General features: G+C 40.3%; 2 non-coding genes across 2 annotated transcripts; one reads left to right on the top strand and one right to left on the bottom strand.

The window, feature by feature from the left end:
- Nucleotides 1-15,775: 15,775 nt before the first annotated feature.
- Nucleotides 15,776-15,848, top strand: trnav-aac. The gene has a single exon. It is a non-coding gene; the product is annotated as a tRNA-Val (tRNA).
- A 1,323-nt stretch (nt 15,849-17,171) lies between these two features.
- Nucleotides 17,172-17,244, bottom strand: trnav-cac. Its single transcript has one exon. It is a non-coding gene; the product is annotated as a tRNA-Val (tRNA).
- Nucleotides 17,245-17,403: the final 159 nt, after the last annotated feature.

Genomic DNA, 17,403 nt, shown 5'->3' with positions numbered 1-17,403 from the left:
GAGAGTAATTTGCATGTACCAAATCGTTAATTTTTGGAGTGATTTTTATACCTAGATAGGTAAGACTGTCTCTGGCAATTTGAAACGTTGTTTGAATAGGTGGTTTAGTTCTTTCAGAATGATTAAAGAAGAGGATGGCCGATTTGGATTCATTAATTTTATAACCGGAGATATTGCCAAAGAAGTTAATTGTTTTGAGTAGCTGGGGAATTGAGCTCTTTAATTTAGGCAGCATTAAGATAATGTCATCCGCGAATAATCCAATTTTTGACTCAATAATATTTGTTCTAATGCCAGAGATATTTTGATTGTTCCTTATCGCAATAGCCAATGGTTCTATTGCTAGGACGAAGAGAAGAGGCGAAAGGGGACAGCCTTGACGTGTACCTCTACCTAGATAGAATGGTCTAGATATGGTGTTGTTAGTTCTAACTGAGGCTATAGGCTTATTATATAATATTTTGACCCAGGTCATGAAGTAACTGCCAAAGCCGAATTGAGACAGTACCTTATAGAGATAGTTATGTTCGACCCTATCGAAAGCTTTTTCTGCGTCTAAGGAGAGCAGAGCCATGTCTGGATGTTCTGAGTTTGAGTAAAGTAAATTCAGTACTCTGCGAATACCATGCTGCGTTTGTCGGCCTTTTACAAAACCATTCTGGTCAGTATCAACGAGAAGATGAAGGTACCATTCAAGTCTGTTTGCCAGTACTTTACTTATTATCTTGGCGTCAGAGTTTTTTAATGAGATTGGTCTATAAGATTCACATTTTGTAGGCGGTTTCCCAGGCTTAGGGAATACCGTTATGAGTGCATTACGCAAGGAGGGGGGAAGCTCTTTTAAATCATAACTTTCCACCAGCATGTCGTACAGAGAGGATATTAATTTGTCTTTAAATATTTTGAAAAGGTCTAGTGGAAGTCCATCTGGGCCGGGAGTTTTTCCCATTTTTAATTTATCAATTGCAATCGACAGTTCATTCATAGATAACTGAGAGTCTAATTCACATCGAGCTTCTTCAGAGAGTGAAGGGGTGCTTATTGAGTCAAAGAAGGATTCTAGTGATTCTCGAGTCGTATCTCCTGTTGAGGTATATAGTTGTGAGTAGTAGAGTTCAAAGAGTTCATTTATTCTATGAGGATCTGTGGTGTTTTCGTCTGCGGTTCTAATTTCATTTATTGTTTGTTCGTTCAGTAGCGTTTTTATGCGCCATGCCAAAAGTTTTCCTGCCTTTTCCCCTTGGTCATAGTAGGTCTGTCTCAGTCTAAATAGTCCTGCTGAGGCTTTCTCAATAGTTAATTTATCATATTTTACTCTTAATCTTAAAAGTTTTTGTTGGTTTTCTTTAGAGTGATTCAGGTTTATCTCAAGTTCCACTTCTTTTATTTGATCTACAAGGTCTAACATCTCAGTATAATTTTTATTTGCTTTATTTTTGGTGTAGCTTATCATCTGCCCACGAATAAAAACCTTAAAGGCTTCCCATCTTACTGAGGCTGTGGTTTCGGATTTATTAAAGTAAAAATAGTCATCAATATTTTTGCCTACATATTCCAAAAATGTTTGATTGTGCAGCCAGTGTGGTTTTAAACGCCAAATAGGGTTACGTCTAAAAGCTGTTGTAACTGAGAAGTTAAGCGTGGTTAATGAGTGGTCAGATATAAGCACACTTTTATATGAACAGCTGTTAATTCTGGAGATAAGAAAGTTTGAAATAAGAAAATAATCGATGCGACTGCGGCTGTTGTGACTGGCTGAGTAGCAAGAATATTCTCTCCCTGTTGGATTTTTTAATCTCCATATATCTTTAAGATTCAATTCAGACATAAAGTGTTGTATGACTTGTCTAGATTTTGGATGGGAAGAGTCTAAACCTGATGATCTATCAAGCCTAGGCTCTAGGGTACAGTTAAAGTCCCCCCCAACAATTATCTCACCGTGGAGGGCTGCAATAGAGAGGAATAGATTATTATAAAAGCTGGAGTCGTCAATATTTGGGCCGTATACATTAACTAATATTAAATCTTGGTTCAGCACGGAGCATTGTAGAATAATGAATCTCCCTGCAGGGTCCAGGATGGTTTTTTTAATACACATGGGCACTGATTTATGAATGAGTGTTGCCACTCCTCTAGCATGTGTTGAGAAGTGGCTAAAGAAAACCTGACCTGGCCATCTCCTCCTTATCTGGTCAGTTTCACTCGTGAGTAAGTGTGTTTCTTGAATAAAGACTACCTTTGGGTGATATTGTTTTATTCTATCCATTACTCTTTTCAGTTTAATATATTTCCTAAGGCCTCTTACATTCCAGGAAATTAGTTCAATATTTGAATAACTACTTGTGTGTACATCTTGAATCTGTGTACCTGCTGTTGTTTGCTGTTTTAGCTGATTTGTGGTTATTAAAATAGTTTTGTGCGCTTTCCTATGAGATTCCAGCATTTTTGGCAAAATACATTAATATTTAAAAATCAATTCAGGATTTAATGAATCAACATCGTATTATTCAAACTAAAATAGATTTGAATCAGGAAATTGATTTTTTTAAACCCACCCTTACCCCCTATTACCCCTATCTAAACAATATTGGTGTATCTGTAAATTCTGTACGCTGATTATCAAAATACTCGTCAGCAAGAACACAGTGTGTCCGTGCTGCTGGGTCTTCTTCCTCTTTTCTCCCAGTATCCAAAGGAGTTCCACAAGGCCCCATATTAGGACCATTGCTCTTCTCTCTTTACATAAACAACCTTTGTGATAATTTATCAAATGCTGCATTCCATCTTTATGCAGATGATACAATTATCTATTGTTCATCCCCTTCAGTAGCACAAACCCTTCAATTTCTGCAGTCTGCCTTTGATGTCGTTCAGTCCAATTTAACTGAACTTAAGTTGGTGTTAAATCCAGAGAAATCCAAGTTCGTGTTATTCTGAAATGGCAAAGAGCTGTTAGCTATGTCTCCTAAGATTAAAACTATTCAGCCAACTGAAATTGAAATGGTCACATCTTACAAGTATCTAGGGATCATTATAGATCAGAATCTGTCATTTAAAACTCACATTCAAAGGCTTGTGTCTAAGTTTTTTAGAAATCAATCCTGTTTCTCCCTCCAAGTGAGAAAACACTTGATTCATGCAACTTTTTTACCTTTATTGGATTATGGTGACCTGCTTTTTCTGGATGCCCCTGCCCACTACCTAAAGAGATTGGATGCTGTCTACCATTGTGCCTTACGTTTTCAATTCAATTCATTTCAATTTTATTTATATAGCGCCAAATCACAACAACAGTCAGCTCAAGGCGCTTTATACTATACAGTAGATCGTACAATAATAGATACAGAGAAAAACCCAACAATCATATGACCCCCTATGAGCAAGCATTTTGGCAACAGTGGGAAGGAAAAACTCCCTTTTAACAGGACGCAGAGCCTTTTCAGATGAAAACGCCGTTTTCAAAACTATCCGGGCTAGTGTGGATGTAGCCTTCGTCAGCTACCAATTGTGCAATTTCTCCCACTTAAAAAGCAGAGAGAGGCCTGTAATCTTCATCATAAGTATACCTCAACAACAAGTGTCAAAATGAGAAAAAAATATAATCCAGAAAATCACATGGTCTGACTTTTAAAGAATTTATTTGCAAATTATGGTGGAAAATAAGTATTTGGTCAATAACAAAAGTTCATCTCAAAACTTTGTTGGCAATGACAGAGGTCAAAGGTTTTCTGCAAGTCTTCACAAGGTTTTCACACACTGTAGCTGGTATTTGGGCCCATTCCTCCATGCAGATCTCCTCAAGAGCAGTGAAGTTTTGGGGCTGTCACAGGGCGACAGACTTTCAACTCCCTCCAAAGATTTTCTATGGGGTTGAGATCTGGAGACTGGCTAGGCCACTCCAGGACCTTGAAATGCTTCTTACGTCCTTTGTTACCCGGTTGGTGTGTTTGGGATCATTGTCATGCTGAAAAACCCAGCTATGTTTCATCTTCAATGTCCTTGCTGATGGAAGGAGGTTCTCACACAAAATCTCATGATACATGGCCCCATTCATTTTTTCATTTACATGGATCAGTTGTCCTGGTCCCTTTGCAGATAAACAGTCCCAAAGTATGATCTTTACATCCCCATTCTTTACAGTACGTATGGTGTTCTTTGAATGCAACTCGTTCTTTCTCCTCCAAACACAACAAGTAGAGTTTTTACAAAATAGTTCTATTTTGGTTTCATCGCACCATATTCTCCCAATCCTCTTCTTGATCATCCAAATGGTCTGTAGCAAACTTCAGACGGGCCTGGACATGTACTGGCTTAAGCAGGGTGACACGTCTGCCACTGCAGGATTTGAGTCCCTGGCAGCGTAGTGTTACTGATGGTAGCCTTTGTTACCTTGGTCTCAGCTCTCTGCAGGTCACTCCCTCATTTTGTCTCTCACTGTTGAGGTATACCTATGATGAAGATTACAGGCCTCTCTCATCTTTTTAAGTGGGAGAACTTGCACAATTGGTGGCTGACTAAATACTTTTTAGCCCCACTGTAATGTAAAAATGAAAATGAAAATGAATAAATAAAAAGATAAAAGAAACTCATGGACAAGAGGAGCCTATAGAGAATTTATAGAGCTCACACTGAATAGAAAATTTTGTTTGGCACAACAGTGAGTGACAATCACAACTCTGATTGCAGGACAGGATTTAGGAAAAGAAGGAAAAATAAGACTACATGCTGCACTATAAAGCTCTTGTTCTGGACAGATTATTCACACTGACCCATTTCAAACATATCTGAGACATTACTGCTTCTATTCATATTCAAATATCCCCCCATCATCTATCATGTAACATCATGTAATCCACATATGGTGTCACAAGGTGGTCAGTTAGTTCAAACTTTTGCCCTCAGATATCACGTGGAAGAAATAAAAACATTGTTTTTGCTAAAGTTGCCCCTGTGAATGAACTAAAGATATTCAAACACAGTAACGCCACCTTGTGGACAGAATTATAGCACTCACATACGTTGGACCTCCAGGGCTTGTTGGCTTTTGTCTGCAGGTGGCGCTACAGCACAAATTAGAGTTTGAGCAGGGTTGTGTCTTCAAACACTTTGTCTTTAACTGTGACACATTCCAGTCAGCTCGTGATGTTGAGCTGTGTGGAAATATTCTGAATGCAAGATAGATGTTGTTGCTCAAAAGTTAAAAGTGCCAGACATCGGGAATTTGAAATTATGTGTAGGCTAGAGGAAACGGGAAAGAGAATGAGACAAGTGTTGTGGATTTTATTATGACATATATACCTGTATACACTAGATATGTAATCATAAATACTCACATAAATTCAGTGTAATCATATATACTCATATATACTATGCACACTTACAGTAAAGTGCTCTTATATAATGAAATCACCACATTAAGCATGTAATCTGCATGTCAAATCACATGACCCATATATTTAGGTCAAATATCTCTGCCACTTTATTAATGAGAAGTTTGTGCCACTTGTGTATGAACACATGTTGATTAATACTTTTTAAAAATGTAACAATGAGGGTCAGTAGGAAAACGTTGAGAGTGTTATGGCCAACTGTGACTAGTCCAACATAGGGTTGATTCAGCTTGGCACTGCTACAGTACGCACAGGACCCGACCCCTTCGGGTCATGCAGCTGCATTTAACTGTACTGCTTCACGGCATGTGCAGCCTGTTTGAGACAGCTGTTCAGCAGAAGCATGCAGCTGCATGGGACGGCTGTACAATGAAAACATAAGGCCCCTTAAATGGCTGTAAGGTAAAAGGATATAGTGCTGTGAATGACTGTAAAGTAAAATCAGCCAGCTGTTTAAATGACTCTAATGCAAATGTGTACAGCCCTCTCAATGATACCAACGGCATCTATTTGTTGTTTCAGGTTGTAGTGTTACACAACATTTTCAGATCTAATAGAAGAAAAAAAAAAAGAGTGTTTTGTAATTCATTCAATTTTTCTTTATTTATAACTGGATTTATTGTTTCATTCTATTATAGAATCTTACAAGAAAGACGCAAAATTGTATTCCATTATGCTTTATTAGCTGCTTCATTGAAAAACAAATCAACAATGCAAAAAAAACAACATAGTGGAAAACAGTTATTCATCACTTGCTTGAATACAACCCTTGGGCACATATATGCGGACTTTTCGTGGCTGTTTTGAGCTCGCTCTCCCTCTTCACCGATCAAATCTCGCTGTGGTAGCAGCTTTAAACTCGGTCTGACCCAGGCTGATAGAGGGTGCACAGTCTGGATCGCATTCCAGCATTGTGTAGGCTGGTTTTTCTATAAAACACATAAAAAAAAATTGGCAAACATTAGCCCGCAAAGCCACAGTGAATAAAGCAGCATAGTGCAACGAATTCAATTCAAATGAATATAAGACTTATTTTTAACCTACATCAACAATTATGTTATGATAAATTACGTAATAACTACAACAGAAGACTGACCTTTGTGGAAATGCTTGGAGCAGACTATGATGTTAGCTGGAGAGTTCTGGGACGTTATATTTGGTCTTCGAATGGCTGCAATCCAGGCCATCCGTCAGCTCTTTGTTACTTCGGAAACGTGGCTCGAACAATTTCTCTTCCACGACGGAATCCGATAAAAACCGATCTCTTTACCCGTCGGCTTCCCGTGGCTGTCATGCGACCGGCTATTGCAGTTAATAATACAACAGCTTCTTGCCATTTTTGTGTTTCTTTTTTATCACTGTGTGACTGTTTTCATGTGAAAGCCTGCGTGCGCTAGTACCGCTTGCCTCTCGTTCCCAGAATCCTTTGCTGTTTTGCCACTGAATGACGTCACATTTTCAATCTCTATAACATAGCTCACATTAACAGTGCAGTGAATCCTGCTTGTGCCGTGATGTTCAGGACTGCAAACCGAGCAGCATCACTGACTTTCAGCTTGTTGTGTTTGTGGATATATGACTGACTTTAATTATCCATAAAACATCACATTGTCTGTAAGATTAAAGTAAACTATTGAACGGCGTATATTTTAAAGTAAAAGCTTTAAAACCAAGTTAGTACAAACATCGCTAATGTCACATAACTTTGCCGACATGTGGCCAACAGTAATGCTTTAATGTTCTTCGTTATTAAACATTCGCACATAAATAAGTGACATAATATTCAGTACTTACTTTCAAAAGTTTACTCTTCGGCCGCCCTCCTTCAGGCATCCATCGTTTTTTTCCCAACAAAAACATCCACACCCACCGCCGCGCTATGAATTGTGGGATATATGGGACCACGAAGTGTACACCAGACCCAGCCTTCAAATTTGGGGAAAGGAGCTGCGCATTTGTTGACCACATTTGGAGTACACTTCGATTTGGGGAGGAGTTTGGAGTTGTTTTTTCACCTTTTGGACCTTTAGCACTGTGTGGAGATTCTGGGGAGGAATCACTACGGGGACCACAGTGCCTGGGACTGTGAATAGTTGTCGTTTCATCGCCTGTGGCAGCCACGTTGCCATCTTCTGCTTCACCGTCTGCAGCTGCTTTGCCACCATCACCTAACCCTAGCTCAGACCTTCCCAAAGTGTGGGGCCCGCCCCCTAGAGGGGGCGCAGAGCCATTGCAGGGGGGGCGCGGTATGAAGGGGAAAAAGAACAACAACAACAACGCTTGGACACTGCTAGCACGGGGCGCCCACACAAACAAAGCAGGAGATGAAGCATAACTGAATATGTTTCCAAACCAACTTCATTCTAAGCCAAAGACTAGAAAATATGGTGAAACATATCTGCCCTTTGGTTTCACCTGCACAGGTGCCGAGGTATGTCTCCCTGCAGGATTGTTCTCCAAATCACGGACAAACAGGATCCCACATTCCTGATTTTTAGTCCACAAACACTTGTTGTAATGACTAACTACTCCTGACATGTTGGAGATGTTTGCTCTTTATACAGTAAAGTTACAGCAGGATACAAATAACATCAGGCTGATCCTGCCACGATTTGTTCCCCCGGTTCAAATCACAGACAAACAGGATCCCACAGCTGTTTATGTTTTTAAACCCATTTTGCACAGAGAGGCATTTTTTGGAAAATGTATTGATAGCAATGTTGAATATTATTACACAGGAAAAAAACAACTACACGTAAAATAATCACACCGTGACGCCTCTGCCTTTGTAAATGGAGGGACAGGGGTAAAGCGTGTAAAACCTGCAGATAGAGACAAAATGCTGTTAATCTGACTATCTGCCATTCTGCAGTTCATCTCATGTAAACAATAATGTGGCCACAGCGTGACGTGAAAAAAGGCACATACCTTTGATGTTGCGTGACGAACTCTGTATTCCTCCTCCACACGTAAACGCAAAAAAAGGAGTTTTAAAAAATCTCCATTGTCGGTGATTCGAAACGCCGTTTACGTGTGAACGAAACAGCTGCGTGTTCAAAAATACCCGTGTAGGTGCGGACGTAGCGTAAAAGAGTTAGTAGTTTATTTTATTACTACCTGTAATTTATTGCAGTTTACTTGTATTTGCTTAATTGTTTGCTAAATGTTTGAGGTGTGAAATAAACCGCAATGGAGCAAAATATGGGTGTGTGTGGTTGGAGGATGTGTTAGTGCGTGCGTGTGCGGGGGGGGACATTTTTCTTGTAAAACAAAGGGGGGCCTAGCGAAAAAAGTTTGGGAACCACTGCCCTAGCTGATGTTGGGAAAGAACAGAATTTTTGTCAAAAAATTTTGCTAAAACAAAATTTTGATATGAGCCTGTAGTTATTCAAATCGGGTTAAGTAAACCAGATTAGCTTAGTCCTGGCTTTATTTCATCCCTGAACAGGAAACCAGCCCAGGGAGCTGTAGCTGCTTTATTGTCAGGTGTGCAAAGAAAAAGCATTTCTCTGTACAATGAAAGTTTTCTCTGCTGTCCACACACAGATGCCGGTTAATATGTAGAAATAGATATTATACAAATAGCAGGAATAAATAAGTGGAGACCAAAAAAATTGAAGTGTTAAATAGATTTATGTGCAAAAGAGCTATGGGCTTAATATGCTGGTTTGATATGTGAGATGACCTGTGATATGTCCAAAAATTATTATTACTGTTAAAACGGGTCACCTGTCACCAGACACCTGTCTGAGTCTGTGGGGAAGAAGGAGATGTTTCACACTTCTAAACCTTCGTCCCTGGACTCTGCGATGGTAGGTTCTCTGCAGTGAGGGCAGCGGGGTCCTGGTGATCTTCTCCGGAGTTGTCATCACTTTCTGCAGGCATTTGCGGTCCTTAGCAGTATTACTGCCGTACCATGCAGTGATGCAGCTGGTCAGGGTGCTCTCCACAATGCAGCTGTAGAACCTGCTGAGGATCTTGGCTGACATACCAAATTTTCTCAGACTCCTCAGGAAATACAGCCGCTGAGCATTCTTGACCAGCTGTGTGGTGTTCGGTGTCCAGGGGAGGTCCTCAGGGATGTAGAGCTGTGGAGATCAGGGAAATATTTTACTGCTATTGTTCATGATCATCATCATTACCATTGCATTAATAATATAATCTACAGTACTGATATTGCATTCAGATGTTTAAATATATTGGCACCCAATTAGCCTTTATTACAGGTGCAGTGATAACCACTTTAAACTGTTGAGTTAAATTTATAATCTTAAATGCTTTTGAATGCTTTTTATAATCTTAAATGTTTATATGCCGATTATGTTGGTTTGTATGGGAGAGACCCAGACTTCAGTGTGAAAGACTAGGTTGCAGCCTGACAGGAAATGACATGCTTTTGCAGAGCACGTTTTTGCAAAAGTGAAGCTAAGCAGAGTGTAAGGGTAAGTTATTTTGAGGAGCAGTTTGGATGATGCTATTTGAATAACTAGGCTATTCATTGTTATCTTTTATTCATTTATATCTTTCGATTAAGCTTTTAGTAGTGGTTCTTGATTAAAACATTTATTCAACATATTACAGATATAATATTAAGTTAGGTTATTATGCACATGAGAATTGGCCTCTCTTCTCATAAGACAAAGTTCGTGTGAGGTCGAGCCACACACACACACACACACACACACACACACACACAGAGTAGGTGAACTTATAAGTCTAGGTGAGTTCAGACATATTTTGCTTGTAGCTGCATTAGTTCCTGCATACAGGGAGTGCAGAATTATTAGGCAAATGAGTATTTTGTCCACATCATCCTCTTCATACATGTTGTCTTACTCCAAGCTGTATAGGCTCGAAAGCCTACTACCAATTAAGCATATTAGGTGATGTGCATCTCTGTAATGAGAAGGGGTGTGGTCTAATGACATCAACACCCTATATCAGGTGTGCATAATTATTAGGCAACATCCTTTCCTTTGGCAAAATGGGTCAAAAGAAGGACTTGACAGGCTCAGAAAAGTCAAAAATAGTGAGATATCTTGCAGAGGGATGCAGCAGTCTCAAAATTGCAAAGCTTCTGAAGCGTGATCATCGAACAATCAAGCGTTTCATTCAAAATAGTCAACAGGGTCGCAAGAAGCATGTGGAAAAACCAAGGCGCAAAATAACTGCCCATGAACTGAGAAAAGTCAAGCGTGCAGCTGCCAAGATGCCACTTGCCACCAGTTTGGCCATATTTCAGAGCTGCAACATCACTGGAGTGCCCAAAAGCACAAGGTGTGCAATACTCAGAGACATGGCCAAGGTAAGAAAGGCTGAAAGACGACCACCACTGAACAAGACACACAAGCTGAAACGTCAAGACTGGGCCAAGAAATATCTCAAGACTGGTTTTTCTAAGGTTTTATGGACTGATGAAATGAGAGTGAGTCTTGATGGGCCAGATGGATGGGCCCGTGGCTGGATTGGTAAAGGGCAGAGAGCTCCAGTCCGACTCAGACGCCAGCAAGGTGGAGGTGGAGTACTGGTTTGGGCTGGTATCATCAAAGATGAGCTTGTGGGGCCTTTTCGGGTTGAGGATGGAGTCAAGCTCAACTCCCAGTCCTACTGCCAGTTTCTGGAAGACACCTTCTTCAAGCAGTGGTACAGGAAGAAGTCTGCATCCTTCAAGAAAAACATGATTTTCATGCAGGACAATGCTCCATCACACGCGTCCAAGTACTCCACAGCGTGGCTGGCAAGAAAGGGTATAAAAGAAGAAAAACTAATGACATGGCCACCTTGTTCACCTGATCTGAACCCCATTGAGAACCTGTGGTCCATCATCAAATGTGAGATTTACAAGGAGGGAAAACAGTACACCTCTCTGAACAGTGTCTGGGAGGCTGTGGTTGCTGCTGCACGCAATGTTGATGGTGAACAGATCAAAACACTGACAGAATCCATGGATGGCAGGCTTTTGAGTGTCCTTGCAAAGAAAGGTGGCTATATTGGTCGCTGATTTGTTTTTGTTTTGTTTTTGAATGTCAGAAATGTATATTTGTGAATGTGGAGATGTTATATTGGTGTCACTGGTAAAAATAAATCATTGAAATGGGTATATATTTGTTTTTTGTTAAGTTGCCTAATAATTCTGCACAGTAATAGTCACCTGCACACACAGATATCCCCCTAAAATAGCTAAAACTAAAAACAAACTAAAAACTACTTCCAAAAACATTCAGCTTTGATATTAATGAGTTTTTTGGGTTCATTGAGAACATGGTTGTTGTTCAATAATAAAATTATTCCTCAAAAATACAACTTGCCTAATAATTCTGCACTCCCTGTATGTGACAGTTTGTTACAGGACATGTGCCTGATGTTCCAGAGATAAGCGAGAGCAGAGGCGAGCTGCGGGAAGACCCCTGGCATAGAGATGGAGGCGATGTTCTTTTTCAAACCGTGTCAAAAGTTAACTGAACGTTTGTGGTTTTGATTTGACGTATGCATGAACTGTATCTGCTTAACGCATGAAGGCACGTTATAATACCCTGATGATATAAAACAACTGATTTTGTATTGTTCGAGAGAGATCGATGCTGTCTGCGTACAGTGATCTCTCCACGCGTGTTCATTAAAATCATCGTTTGACTTAACCCGGCCCGACCAGTGTTGTTATTTTGGACTTCCTCCTGTATCCCTCCTTAATATTTGAATCCTAACAACGCCCAGGTATCTAAAGCTGCTCACCCTCTCCACTTCACTCTCCCGGACTGTCAATGGACTCTTACATGGCTATGATGTTCCACAGTTCCAGTTTGAGTGGTTCATTCGTATAGTATTCTGTTGCAGCTGCTAGAGAACGGCATCTTCACTTTTGTAAAAAAAATGAGCTGAAGAAGAGTCCAGGTGACCCAGAATGCTCAGAGGGTCTGAGTGAGGATGGTTTACAGGGTGAGAACGACGAGCAGAGAAGGAGCAACAGACAGTCATTTCTGAAGATCGCAGTGCAGTTCCTGAGGAGAATGAAGCAGGAGGAGCTGGGTGACCATCTGCAGTACAGTAAGACTATTTCTTGAAACACTTTCTAATGTCTCAAGATATGGACCAACATAATTAAAACACTCTTTCTTTTAAGAAAGACCACAAACACAGTCACCCTGTGTGTATTATTAAAACACTTGATAATCTTTGCTTTTATATATTTTTTCTTTTTGGAAACTTCTGCAGCAGTTTGGAATAGCAAACTTAAATCTAGGCTGAAGAAGACATTCCAGCATTTGTTTGAGGGGATTGCTAAAGCAGGAAATCCAGCCCGTCTGAATCAGATGTACACAGATCTCAACATCACACAGGGAGAGACATCAAAGGTCAATGATGAACATGAGGTCAGACACATTGAAACAGCATCCAGGAAACCAGACAGACCAGAAACAACAATCATACAAGAAGACATCTCTAAAGGCTCACCTGGAAGAGATAAACCAATCAGAATAGGGATGGCACTGGGAAAACAGTGCTAACACAGAGATCAGGGGGTTCACTGACACCCAGAAGGAGGACTACATCAGGAAGAGATTCAGAGATGAAGAGCAGGCCAGCAGAGCTTTTCTCCCACATTAGGATGTCACGAAGCCTCCACATCATGTGCCACATCTCACTGTTCTGCAGCAGTTCTGGGGGATGTATTAAATACTATAGAGAGGGGGGACAGCTGCCAAAGGCACTGACTGAAATATACATTTACTTCCTCATGGCTCAGGCCAAAGTGATGAAGGTAAAGCACGACAGAGAAGCTGAGGCAGATTGACATTGGAGTCCAGAGAGCAGGAAAACTGGCTTTTGGGCAGCTGCAGAAAGGCAACTTGATCTCCTATGAATCAGATATTCATAGAGGTGTGCTATATAAGTACCAGTCTGTTTACAAATGTCTGTTTATTTATGTTGCTTGATGTGTTTGCAGGCTGATTACCGAGGAAGGATGTGCTTCTCTGGCATCAGCTCTGAATTTTAACCCTTCCCATCTGCTGGGGCTGGACCTTAGCTTGGTCCAGTAGACTCAGGAGTGGAACTGCTCTAGGCTGGACTGAAGGATCCACACTGGAGACTGGACAGACTCAGGTACAGGTATATATTTCTGTTTTATTTTAATAATCTATTGGTTCTGTTTCTGCTTTGGCTCTCGGAGGAGGCGGATGCATCTTTCACCCCCTCCTTCACTGCTTCTATGTCCTTCTCTAGTCTCATCTAACTGTAACCCTGAGAGAGCCTCTCATTCTCACTCTTGTTATCTAAAACCTAAAGAACTGGATTTGATCAACTGGTCCCTTAATGCGAATGAAACTCTCTTCTCGACGAGAAGCCTGGGTTCGGGAGAGGCCGAGTGTCTTGGAGGGACATTCCCTGCTGGATACACGATGGACGGGTGGCAGAAGTGGCACGTCGCGTGCCTAGCGGGACTGTCTATGAAGGACATTGAAGACATCTACCTATTTGGAACCATGATAATCGGCCTCTTGCTGATCGGAGCTGGCTTGGCCCTGGCTTATCGGAAAGTGAAGAAAGTGGTGAATGCTGTTTAAAACCCCACATGGCTTGTCGTTAATATCGAAAATGTGGGAAGAGCTGCGAGTACTCAGACTGTTCTTACTGAACGCAATATGGGAAAGATCTTGGAGGAACTCACGGCTTTGAAACGGGAGATACACCTGGAGACCAGTGATGGACACGCCAGCTGGAAGCGTGAAGGCCGAGGCTGATAACACTTGAAGGTTGGCGCCGACGAGAACAACAACAATTCTTCCCAGACATACGAGAACGAGAAAGAACTGTCTCTCCTGCCCGTTTCCTCAAGGCCACCTGCGTAGGCTGCGGACTGTTGTTCTCTGCCTAACAGGCTAAAGGACACTTTCTCAGGCTAAACAGGACACAGATCCTGACACATGCATCTGTTGAGGAAATCTGTTGAGAAATTCATGTCAGCGATCACAGATGTTTTTTAATATATTTTTTATATGATGTTCTTACACTCCGTGAAATTTGTTAAATTTAAGCAGACACAATTTTTGTGGAATATTAGAGTAGACATCTATGAAACTTGGACCAGACGTGGAATGTGTTGAAAGTTAGACGTCAACTACTAAGGATGATTTTTAAAAAAAATTTGAATATGATGCAACCAGGCAATCCCAGTGCAATGTGTGCGCGTGTGCAGTCACACATGCAGACTTGCCGTGCGCACTCACACACTGCATTGAGACAGCCTGGTTGCTGTTATTCAAAAGAGTTAGTGGTTTATATAATTGCAAAGTGTAATTTATTGCAGTTAACTTTTATTTGTTTAATCGCTTACACAAGTTTTGAGGTGTGGAATAAACTGCAATGGAGTTTGAAAACAAAAAATGTGTGTGCGTGGTTGGAGGATGTGTTGGGGGAAGGTCTTTTAAAACAAAGGGGGGGGGGCTATCAAAAAGTTTGCACTTCATGCACCCTGTGTGTGTTTATAGTGTTTTATATTTAATATTCACACTCGGGAGAACAGCTCAGAGATCAGGATCTTGCCCTGGACATGTGACTACAGTCCTTGTGTTTCTGTTTGTTACTTTAAAGTGATCCCTCGGGTATTAAGCAGTTTTCCTTGTTAATAACTGTTTGTCATCAGTGATTTGGAGCTTCATTTTTCTCACTGAATGCATGCTTGCAGTTAAAATTGTATTCTTATCACCTTGTTGCCCTTCTTTGATATTTTTTAATTAGATTATCTACAAAATAATTCAATAAGGAGGGATCATGTGGAAAAACTGCTCATGATTTATTAAAATACAGAAATAAATTAAACCATCTAGCAATTAACTCAGATGACCCATTATAGAAGAAACAATCCCAGCCATCAAAGCAGTTAGGAGAGGACCCTGCAGAGTCTCGATGAAGATGGAGGCTTGGAGCTCATCACCCTGGTCATTTCCCACACCAGAGTGAGGAGGTGGGTTGCATGGCTGAGTGTCTGAAAGACAGAAGACCAGTGAGATGTAAAGCATGCAGTAAAGGCTGATTATCTTGGAGAAGGCAGAAAATGATTGGACCATAGAAATGATCTCAGCACTTGTTTGAGTAGTTTTTACTAGCAGCTAAACATTTAATTTGGGTATCCAAATTTAAATGATGGTGTGAATTTTAAAAATGGCACCAAGAAATAAATAAAAATGCATATTAAGAGCTTACAGGAGTTAGTGGGTATTATAGAATATAATAAACATTAAGCTGTCTTTGAAAACGTTGAGTATGCTTATATGCACTGAGTTTTTGTGAAAACAATGTTGATACATTTCGGTTTGACAGCCCGCGAGAGCCACAAAGTGTGGAAACAGCGCCATAATTTTCTATTAGGTCGTTCAGCGTCAGGCGTTTCCGTAGTGTAGTGGTTATCACGTTCGCCTAACACGCGAAAGGTCCCCGGTTCGAAACCGGGCGGAAACACTTATTGCTAGAAGACGCGTTTTTTTTGTATATAAAACACTGTATTATGTGATGTGTGAAAAGGCTATATTTATAAAATGACGACAAAATGATGATATACTCAATAAAATAATATATTTATTTAATATGTAGTGACAGATTATGTATAATACAATTATATATAAAGAAGGGTGGGATCTCATCTTGACATGTCGAGATGACATTAAACTTTTTAAATATGCATGAAAAGAAAACAGAGGTGTCGGTCTACGTGAGTCCACGTCTGTTGATTTGTTACCCTTGGAAGTGTGTTTTTTTAAACCTGTTGTTACTGACCTCGGTTTTAAGTTGGACAGACAAATTAGAGCAGTGGTGAAGTTCGGTTTTTATCATTTAAGGTGACTGGCAAGAGCGAAGTTGTTTCTTTCTAGGCAGCACCTCGAAACAGCGATCTATGCTTTAATTTCTTCCCATCTGCTGTAACTGTACGACTGCTATGGTTATATGCTCTCGTAAAAGAGAGCAACCCTGTCCTGGACTCCCTGCACTGGCTTTCTGTGCCTTTTAGAGTTAATTTTAAAATTCTTATGTTTGTTTTTAAATGTTTTAACAATCTTGCTCCGCCTTACCTCTCTGAGCTTCTTCGTGCCTACACACCCTGTCGGTCTCTTAGGTCAGCTGACCATCTTCCTCTGGAAGTAATGAGATCCAGGAGGAAGCTCAGAGGCCATGGGGCCTTTACTATCGTGGCTCCTAAATTATGGAATAACTTGTCCTTCCACGTTAGAGAGGCCTCTTCACTGTTTTAAAACGCATCTTAAAACCTATTTTTATTCTTTGGCTATTGGCCTCACTGAGACTTAGTTTATCTTGTATTTAAATTAATTATTAACTAACAAATTAAATATGTTACTTTTATTTTTTTTCTTTTATTTATATCATATGTAATTTTATTATTTAGTTCCAATGTACAGCACTTTGTGTCAGCTGTGGTTGTTTTACAGTGCTTCATAAATAAAGATGATGATGATGATGAAAGGTCATAGGAAGACCAATGTGAAACTGTATAACCTTATTTAATAAATACTACCTCGCTGCTTATGTACTAAACCTTTCAACGTTGTTAGTACCGGTGTAATATATTTGTGGCCACACGCGTGTTTGTGGGGGCGCTGTTTCTTGCTGTGTGATCAAAATTAAAGTAATTCGTGGACATCACACTGATGTGTTTTTCTTGTGAAACATGTCGGCCCATCCTATTTAGTTTTTTATAACCTACATATGTATGATATATTTGAATATGAGGAAAAAAATCGAGAATAAAAAAGAAAAGCAATAAAAACATGTTTCCGCCCGGTTTCGAACCGGGGACCTTTCGCGTGTGAGGCGAACGTGATAACCACTACACTACGGAAACTGCTAGTGTGAGAGTGTGGGCGACGTAGCCAAAAATATTTATTACCAAGAAGGAAACAACGTTAACTACAGTCATTTCTATAGTAGTAAAATTAAACGATCTAAAGTCCAAAGTGCGAGACATTCTTCGTGTTTTCCAAAGACGACAAACGGGCTGTGA

Source organism: Simochromis diagramma, unplaced genomic scaffold, assembly GCF_900408965.1.
Source record: "Simochromis diagramma unplaced genomic scaffold, fSimDia1.1 OVJJ01000216.1, whole genome shotgun sequence".
Lineage (NCBI taxonomy): Eukaryota > Metazoa > Chordata > Actinopteri > Cichliformes > Cichlidae > Simochromis > Simochromis diagramma.
Note: the sequence above shows the minus strand (reverse complement) of the source record. Positions and strands in the feature narration are given on the sequence as shown.